At 39.5% G+C, this 9891-nt stretch overlaps 1 long non-coding RNA gene across 47 annotated transcripts; it reads left to right on the top strand.

The window, feature by feature from the left end:
* The first annotated feature begins 4790 nt into the window (after positions 1–4790).
* Positions 4791–9617, top strand: LOC123163002 (uncharacterized). 47 transcript variants are annotated; one of them, XR_006481675.1, is made up of 7 exons: positions 4791–5476; positions 5590–5650; positions 5764–7667; positions 7762–7886; positions 8291–8370; positions 8834–8900; positions 9359–9617. It is a non-coding gene; the product is annotated as an uncharacterized lncRNA (long non-coding RNA). The 47 variants fall into 47 exon arrangements; XR_006481673.1 differs by having other exon boundaries at positions 8288–8370; XR_006481676.1 differs by having other exon boundaries at positions 8288–8370; positions 8807–8900.
* The last annotated feature ends 274 nt before the right edge of the window (positions 9618–9891 follow it).

The raw sequence follows: 9891 nt of genomic DNA, 5'->3' as shown, positions 1-9891 counted from the left end.
TGTATGTATCAACTCCCCTGAGCTTAGACCTCCCTTGGCCTTAAGCAAAAACCGAAAACCAAAAACATGCACACATGCTTAGAGAGAGAGGTGTCGATAAAAATGAAATAAAGACTTAGAAGCATCATGCATATTATTATAAGAACAAGGAACTTTAAAATAACACTATTACCACATGAATTTTATCGTAAACTTCTCATGAACATGTAACAATTCATCACAACATCGAAGTATAAAACATAAACTCTATTGAAAACAAACAAACTATGTTCTTAGTCAACTTTGCAACTACAATTTATCATCTTTTCAGGAAGGGTAACATACCAGAGCCTTTAGCCAAGTCCACATACTCAACATCATTTATTCTTCTATGATTGCTAACACTCACACCATACTCATGAACAAAAATTTTAAACTGCACACATAGAAAGATAGGGGCTTATAGTTTTGCCTCCCAATGAATTCACCTCAAGGGTGATGCCAACGATAATAACTCATGCCCACCAATATCCAACTGGATATATGTGCCTAGATCTTTCCTCACCACATGATGCTTGCAAAAATAGAAAATAAAAAGGAATATGGAAGAAAACGCTTGACTCTTACATTAAAGTAAATGCATGAAAGTAAAAGATAAGCCCTTCGCAGAGGGAAGCAGAGGTTGCCATGCGCTTATTTGTTTGTATGCCAAATCCCTTAATGCAAAAGAACGTCACGTTATATCGCCCCTTATGATATCTACCTTTATTATGCAGTCCATCGCTTTTATTACTTTGTCATCACAAGTTCGTACAACGCTCAATTTTCTCTTACACTAAATGAGCCAACACATGTAGAAGCAATTTTTATTTCCTTATTGCACCAATGACAACTTACTTGAAGGATCTTACTCAATCCATAGGTAGGATGGTGGACTCTCAAAATAAGATTTGGGTTGAAGGTTGTTGGATGCAAAAGTAGTATCTATACTTAGTGCAGAGTTTTTGGCTAGAAAAGATATTGAGGAAGCACAACATGTTGAAGGATCTATGACAATATAATTTCTATGTGAATAGGAACAAACATAAATCATTATGTTGTCTTCCTTATCAAACTTCAACTATTTTGACACAAAATATTTAATGGGGGCTCACAATCATAAAAGACATTCAAGATAGTGTATTTGCATGTGAATCTTCTCTTACCTTCGTAATTCTTTCAAGAGTTGCATCATTGACCAATGCTATGTTTGTCAATCTCCAATAAATTTTACCACTTATAATTTTCCTTATGTGATGCCATTACTTACCATAAGATTAACATATGATATTTTTCATTTATTTTCCTTTCTTTTTATTGGAACAAAGGGGTAAAGAAACAGAACTCAAACTACTCTTTATTATATATCTCGCACACGATTACATAGATAGATCACTATGCAAGCACTCAATAAGAAAGGATCGAACAACTTTTATTCAACTAAATCCTAGGATAACTAAAGACCGAACTAAAAATGGATAAAACGAAAGATAGTGGTGGTGATACGATACTGGGGCACCTCCCGCAAGCTTGGCACAAGCCAAGGGGAGTTCCTATACAATGAACTCAAGTTCCTTTTATTTGCAGAAGATGATGATGGTGGTGGTGAAGTAGTAGAAGGCTTATCCTTTTTCTTCATCTTGCATTGTAGGGTAAAATTATCTATCCTCAACTCATCGTTCTCCAACTCAAGCTTTATCATCCTCTTGCATAATGCCTCCTTGCTTTCTTGCTTGAAACGAGGGGGAACTGGTTCATCTTCATCTTCCTTATCGGTAAACCATATATAGGGATAGGTGTCCTTGTAGATATTTTTATCCAAATGTTGATAAGAAACTGGGCAATCCTCTTCCGTATCTTGAGACAATATATTTTAGGTCTGCCAAAAAATAGCAAGAAAGAAGAACATAAGATTTCTCCGTGATTCGGTGGTTAATAGGTTCGAGGGGTATATAAAGATTTTTTATATTGGGAAACAAGCAAACGGGAGGAAAATGGAGTCGGGAAGGTTCCCGAGGTGGGCACAACCCACCTGGGTGTGCCCTGATGTCTTGGGCCGCCCTCGGGTGCCTTGCTAGTTTCTTATTTTCCTTATTTTCATAATATTCCAAAACTAACGGTAAATATTTTTGGGGATTTTTCGGAGTCCGTTTACTTACCATATCACATACCTCCTCCTTTATAGTATTCTGGAGTGTTCTAGAAGGTTTCCTTTATGTGTTCCTCTGGTGTTATGGTCTGAATAATATTGCTTTCAGCATTAATAGGTGTACCTGAGATTTAGTGTTTAATTCTTTGCCCATTGACACCCTTTGGGTTAGTATCTTCGGCATTATTTATTTTAATAGCTCTAGAGCGGTAAACCTCCTCGATGATATATGGTCCCTCCCATTTAGAGAGAAGTTTTCGTGCAAAGAATCTAAATCCAGAGTTGTAAAAACGAACATATTCTCCAAATTTGAATTCCTGCTTTTGAATTCTTTTGTCATGCCATCTTTTAACTTTTTCTTTAAATAATTTGGCATTTTCATAAGCTTGGGTTCTCCATTCAGCTAGTGAGCTAATATCAAATAACCTCTTTTCACCGGCAAGTTTGAAAACATAGTTGAGTTCTTTAATTGCCCAATATGCTTTATGTTATAACTCAAGAGGCAAATGACAAGATTTTCCAAACCATTTTTTAGGGAGACATATCCATAGGATTTTTATATGTTGTTCTGTAGGCCCAAAGTGCATCATCTAATTTCTTAGACCAATTCTTTCGGGACCTATTAACGGTTTTCTATAGTATTAATTTTATTTCTCTATTGCTAAGTTCCACTTGACCACTAGATTGAGGATGATAGGGTGATGCAATTCTATGGTTAACATCATATTTAGCAACAATTTTACGGAAAGCACCATGAATAAAGTGTGAACCACCATCAGTCATTAAATGTCTACGGACTCCAAACCTCGGTAAAATGACTACTTTAAGCATTTTAATGAAAGTTCTATGATTAGCACTACTAGTTGGAATAGCTTCTACCCACTTAGTAACATAATCAACAGCAACCAAAATATGTGTATACTCATTAGAGGAAGGAAAAGGTCCCATATAATCAAAACCCCAAACATCAAATGGTTCAATAGCAAGTGACTAATTCGTAGGCATTTATTGACGCTTACCTATATTACCAATTCTCTGGCACTCATCACAAGATAAAAAAAACTTACGGATATCCTTGAAGAGAGTAGGCCAATAAAAACCAGATTGTAATACCTTATGAGAATTTCTATCTCCCGCATGATGCCCTCCATACGCTTTGGAGTGACATTTCGGTAGGATTTCTTCCTGTTCATGCTCAGATACACAACACCTGATAATACCATCTACTCCTTCTTTATAAAGATGTGGGTCATCCCAAAAGTAATGTATTAAATCATAAATAATTTTTTATTTTGTTGGTATGTGAAACTAGGTGGTATGTATTTAGCAATAATAAAATTAGCATAGCCTGCATACCATGGAGTACTACAAGAAGCATTTACGATAGCTAGTTGTTCATCAGGAAAGCTATCATCAATATGTAGTGGGTCATCAAGAATATTTTCTAACTTAGACAAATTATCTGCTATGTGGTTCTCAGCTCCTTTCCTATCAGTAATATGTAAATCAAATTCTAGTAGCAAGAGAACCCACCTAATGACTCTAGGTTTAGCATCTTTCTTTTCCATGAGGTATTTAATAGCAGCATGATCAGTGTGAACAATCAGTTTGGAATCAACAATATAAGATCTAAATGTATGACAAGAAAACACAATTTCTAAAAATTATTTTTCAGTAGTAGCATAATTTCTTTGGGCATTGTCTAGAGTTTCACTAGCATAATGAATAACATTTAATTTCTTATCAACTCGTTGTCCTAGAACAACACCAACAACATAATCACTAGCATCACACATAATTTCAACAAGAAGGTTCTAGTCAGGTAGTTGAACAATAGGTGCAGAAGTTTAGGCCTTCTTAACTATTTCAAAGGCTTCTATACAGTTATCATCAAAAAAATGGAACATCCTTTTGTAAAAGATTTGTAAGAGTCCTAGAAATTTTAGAGAAGTATTTAATAAACAAATGAAACCAGCATGACCAAGGAACCTACTAATTTTAACATATAAGGATGCTGGGCGACCCTCCCTCGGAGCGCTCCCTCGATTTTGCTTCATTTTGACCCTTCGATTTGGCCTCGTCGGGTTAACGCGTGGTCCCAGCCGTTTGATTTTTACATACCGTTTTGACCTGGGATTCCTTCCTGGCGCATGATGACTGGTGGGCTCGGGGAGGTCTTCGATTGGCTGGGTTAACTTTTCTCGCGTCAACCATTCTCGCTGCATCGCGTGGCTCGAGGCGCGCAGGCCGCATCGTGCGTTGTGGGCGAGCTGCGAAGGGGTTAGCAACGCGTATGCACCCGGTTTCTGCACCCACACTCGTGCTTTGCCTATGATGGGTGGGCCAGTTCTGCTTCTGGCCCCGCTCGTCGGCTGTGGTGGTTGCTCTGTCCCGCGTATGGGGTAATTCCTCGGTCAACTGCTCCTGCCACAGCGCTCCTCACGGGCTGCCCGCGTCGTGCGTCATGCTCGTGGGAAGTTATTGTGTTCTGCTTGAGCTGCAGAGAGGATGGGCCGATGCATGTGAACCCTGATTGTGAACCCGCACTTGTGCTGGTGCGATGACGGGTGGGCCGCCACTTCTTCTGGTCCCGCTCGTCGGCTGCTCCTATTTTGTTTTCCTTTGCGAAAGCCCGTCGTCCAATCCCCTCGCCCACATGCCGCAACCCTCCCTTCCTCCTCCTCTCCCTCTCTCTCTAAGCGGCCGCCACAACACGAAGCCACAAACCCTAGCCCCCTCCTTCTCCCTTGCATGTGTGCTCGTCGCCGCCTTCCCCCCTCTTCCCCATCGTTGCGCCAATGCCTCCACCGGCTACAATGGATCCATGGCTGATGGGTGGGTACGAGGCAGCGAAGGACGCCGTCCTCGACCCATCGCTTAGGCTGGTGGAGCACATGTTAGGTTTGGGCGCAAGGACTGGCACCGGCGGGGAAAAGCGTCGGGGGTTGATGCAGCGGCAAATACGGGCAGGGTCGGCCGCAGAGGGAGGCTCGCGGTCCGGAGCAGCAGCAGCAAAGAGGCAGGTCGGCCATGGAAGGGTGGCTCGCCGGCCGGAGCAGTAGGAGCAAGGAGGCGGGGTCGACCGTGGAAGGGAGGCTCGCTGGCAGAAGCAGCAGGAGCAATTGCAGCAGGTGCTAGTCGGCCCGACGCACCGTGTCAGCCTCGCCTTCTTAGTTGCGGCCCACACGCTCGAGAGGGGCAGCTGTGCCGTCACTGGTGGCAAGTTCAGCGGACGCCACCTCCTCTTCTATTCGAACCCAGTAAGCCCTCTCGTGAGAGCATCAGGGGATGTCGTGCCCTCAAAATCAGGTCCATGTGAGCTGCTCCTTCAACTTGTGTGTGTGATTTCTTCCTTTTCTATGAATGCACAAATCTGAAGCTTTTTTTGGTTCCCTCATCTAGATTTCTTTTGAAGTGTGCAGATTGTTATTCCTTGTCAGGGAGGATAATATTCATTTGACGATGTCGTGCCCTCAACATCAGGTCCATGTGAGCTCCTCCTTCAACTTGTGTGTGTGATTTCTTCCTTTTCTATGAATGCACAAATCTGAAGCTTTTTTTGGTTCCCTCATCTAGATTTCTTTTGAAGTGTGCAGATTGTTATTCCTTGTCAGGGAGGATAATATTCATTTGAAGGACTTATTAGGCCCAGAATATTTAGCTGGTAAGATACCATGTTTGTATGATTCATCCATCTCTCTAATTCTGACCTTACAGATCAACTTATCTCCCTGCACCCTTCTAAATCTGGTGCTGCTACATTTTTTCTTACATGGGTATATGTATGAGATTTTTTCGTTTAGGTATATTTGTGCCTAAAAGAAGTTCACATCTATTTTCTTGTTAGATGAGTCTGCTTCCGTTTGCTCGCTGTACGTAGGTTGCAGGAATGAGAATACTTATGGGATCACATGAATGAGCTGTTGAAGTCCTGGATGCTCCAAAATTGTATCATTGATCCCACACAGTGGTTACAATCCCAGTCTTTGAATCACAATAGACAAGACCATATTTCACCTTTTGTATAGTCCAACTAATAATACACATGGGGCCTGGTGATGGTTTTCAATATATTGTGATAGTAGTTTCGTGCATTGATTATTTAATGAGCCACCCTTCTGTTTCCAACTCGAACTGGTGCAATAGTTAAATAGATGTGTTCGTGCCATTTAGCCTCCAAATTCAGTTCAGTTCGGCTGTACATCTTTTGCCGACCCCTTTTCTTGGTACTGATTGACCTTTGTATGTTTATATTTTTTTTATTGCAGTTTTCCTTCAGTCCTTCCTCTTAGCGTATAATCTTGATTGTGTGAGTTTCTTTCCTGGCAGGGTATTTATGATTCAGACCATTCTATAACAAAATGCATATATGTCCTCATGGTAGGAGTTCAGCTTCAGAGTGCATCAAGTTTGTGTCAAATTTATTGTTCTATTTTGGAACAGTATACTTCCACAAGTTTTTTTCTAACGATTACATATAATACTTCCACATATCATCTTACAAAATGGAAGTACAGAGGAATTAGTATATAGAAGTTATGATTGTTGTGCAGGGTGATCTCTGAAGATGGATTGCAGGTAAGTAGATTAACAATTTAGTACTGACCCTATTTCTGTTGATACTTCATTTTACTCAATCTTTCGTAATGATCGTAAGCATAAAGTTGGGTTGCATTGCCATGTAACGAATGGATATCCTAAACCTGAGAAAGTACCAACGCAGATGATTGTTTGTTAGGAATATCATCATGTTATTACAGTAAAGATGGCTATCTGTAGCACCTTCTATAGATCGGTTTACTATTAGGAATATCATTCAACCTCTGTACTATGTATTACCGCTACAAATTTGGCTAGGGAATCTGTCTCATTTTAATGTTGCGATGAATTGGTTGGGATGGAGAGCGTTTTTTACTTGACTATTTTTTGACCTATATATCTTTCTGTTTTGTGCAAGTTCAAAGTATTAGTAGTTTCAGTTTGACCAATTTTTGCAGGGATATTGTGTGAGGTCTGGTACAAACTTTAAGATAATCACTTAATACATTCATGGGATAACCAACTTTTGGCGTTTGATGATACTAGCTAGGTGGGGCCATGAATTCCTAGAATGTTGTGGCAATTATCCTGCTTCGCTTGCAAGATTGGTTTCTAAAAATATCATGGTAGTTGTAATTTCAGATTGCTGCTGATTTGACTAAATATGTTTTGATTGTTTTTAAGCTTTGTTTCTTTACTGTGTGCAAAACTAATTCATTCCTAACTAAATCTTTCAATGGTTGATGGGAACACTACAGATCTTGCTTCTCTGCTTTTTTCATGTACAAACCGAGGCATGTGGGCGTGATGGCGGGCATCTCCGGCAGCGGCGGCGACCTGCAGGCAAGAGGCAACGGCTGGGGTGTTTGATTTGATCCAGCGCCATGGCCCGGTCCCTGCGGGAGAGAGAGATGAGGGACAGAGAGAGAAGGAAGGAGAGGAGGGAGAAAGAGAGAGGGAGGTAAGATGTCAGATGTTACTATATTATTAGAAGAATTCCTGATATATTTATTTATAGGATTCTATGATATTTGATGCAAAATATTGATGGCCAGGTGAATGCACTGGACTCTTCAAGATCGAGGGCACCATTGGAAAGGCCGAGTGCGTCCATCGACAGCCTGCCCAGTGTCCGGATTCACCAAGCAGTACAACCGGAGACGCTGTCGGCTGCCTGCAGGTCTGGAAACCAGACAACATCTCTGAAACCCACTATCCTCTGATGCATGAATCTCTATGCTCAATTTGGCTACATCTAATTTGTCATCGTTTAATCCTCCATAATGCAAACATCCTATTTTTCATCGAGAAAGAACATTAAGAATTTTCACACATTCTGTTGTAGCAATATCGACTGTATGAATACCAGTAGTGTGTTTGGCAGTTTGTTCTTGTGGCTTCCAAAAGAAACCTAGAATGTTTGTTCTGCCGGTACAACTCTCTTTGGCTAGGACATTTTGGCTTCAAATAACATAAATGAACCTAAAATTTCTTAATATTTTATATCACTTTTTGTATTGATGTTCTTCATGCATGCTCATCTGCCAAGAGGTTAATCCAATAATGTCACACGTTCCTCAGCAGGCACCAAGCCGCCCGCTGTTGTCTCTTCCCGAAGAAGGATTATGGTTCTCCACCTCTTTGCTACTCATATTAAACTTCCGGTATGTTCTTTCTTTCTTTATTTTCTTTCAAGAAAAAGGTGGAACCTGTTCTTAATTTCCTATGATGATTTCAATGGCAATTTGTCAGTGTATTTCTAGCTGGAATTGTATGTATATCTTACAAATTTACATTGCAACAAATTAATAACGAGAATAGAAGCGTTTGCACCCATCTAACATATTTGTATGGTATTTTTCAAAAGCTCAAGCTTAAAGATGTGGCGCTGTATGAGGCTATCATTAGGATGGAAGATAAAGTTAATGTTAAAATATTGCTTGAATTTCCTTTGTTCTGTAAACGGCAATACAATATATGTTGCGCCATGGCTTTTTTCCAAAAAAAATAACAACTGGCAATTAACGACACATCAAATGTTTTGTGGATCATTTTGTCAGGTTGGATTTAGTAGGTCATAATGGTTTTATTCTACGACAGGATTAATTTTGTTTGTACTTTAACCAGTTCAAGGATTGGTGGTCGAGCACTATGATCTTTATACACTAAGGTTCGGTTGTGTTCTTTGAGAAATGTATGTCCTACAAGTCTCATGTGTCTTGTCTTGTTTTCGCTTTCCAAGCTACAAGCTTTTGATATACTTCAAACGTGATTCTTTATATGTTGTTTGTTCCATCAATCGTAAAATGTAAATTAGCAATTAGGCATCGACATAGTGTAGTGGAACCATTGTGCTTGATGCATTTTTATTTTAGTGTTGAGAAATATATTCGTTTTCAAGAAATTGTTTTCTAAATCCTATCAACACATTACCTGATATGGCCTTTGAAGTTTCTGTTTTATAACGATCTTTGTTGGAGTGGTCAACTTGAGTATGGTATAGCTTATTCTTTTCTGTTGCATCTATTCCGGAGAAGTTTAGAGCTTCTGCAACCTTTTGAAGACACGATTTATAGTTGCGGAGATGAAACAATCAATCAGTTGCGATGCATTACATAATCTTTTTTCTTTGGACATTGATGGGTATTGCAGACTCCTTTATTTTGCCATAAAGGGCAGGAGCTGTGCCATTTGACTTGACGGACAAAGCGTTCATCACAAGGGGGTGGTCTTTAGGATATATACACAAAAGAGGAAATTTCCTTTTGTATAGAACCAAATTATATAATGTAATTCAGTTCAAATTTTTTATATGATGTAATTGACCACTATTTTTATGAGATTCTCCTGTACACAATGTTTATCATGTATTAAGTACATTTTATTGTCAAATATGTTTATCCTTTTTTTAGTGCACAAGTTCACAACTCTTTGGACTTTCTAATTGCAGGCTCAACTATTTGAAACCACTGATCTGATTTTGTGGGTTCTGTGTATTAGTGTATGTGTATTGAAGTTTGGTGAGTCTTAGGAAGAACCAAACTTTTATTCCTATCTCATCATATGCTATCTTAAATGCAAAATGTTAGCTACTTCAATCTCATGTTTAAAAATGTAATTGATTTCAAATTGTGCATGCTCAAGTACGTAAATATTTGTAAAGAGAACCATTATTAAGTTTTGAT

This window comes from Triticum aestivum, chromosome 7B (genome assembly GCF_018294505.1).
Source record: "Triticum aestivum cultivar Chinese Spring chromosome 7B, IWGSC CS RefSeq v2.1, whole genome shotgun sequence".
Taxonomy (NCBI): domain Eukaryota; kingdom Viridiplantae; phylum Streptophyta; class Magnoliopsida; order Poales; family Poaceae; genus Triticum; species Triticum aestivum.
This window is presented reverse-complemented; position numbering and strand designations above follow the sequence as displayed.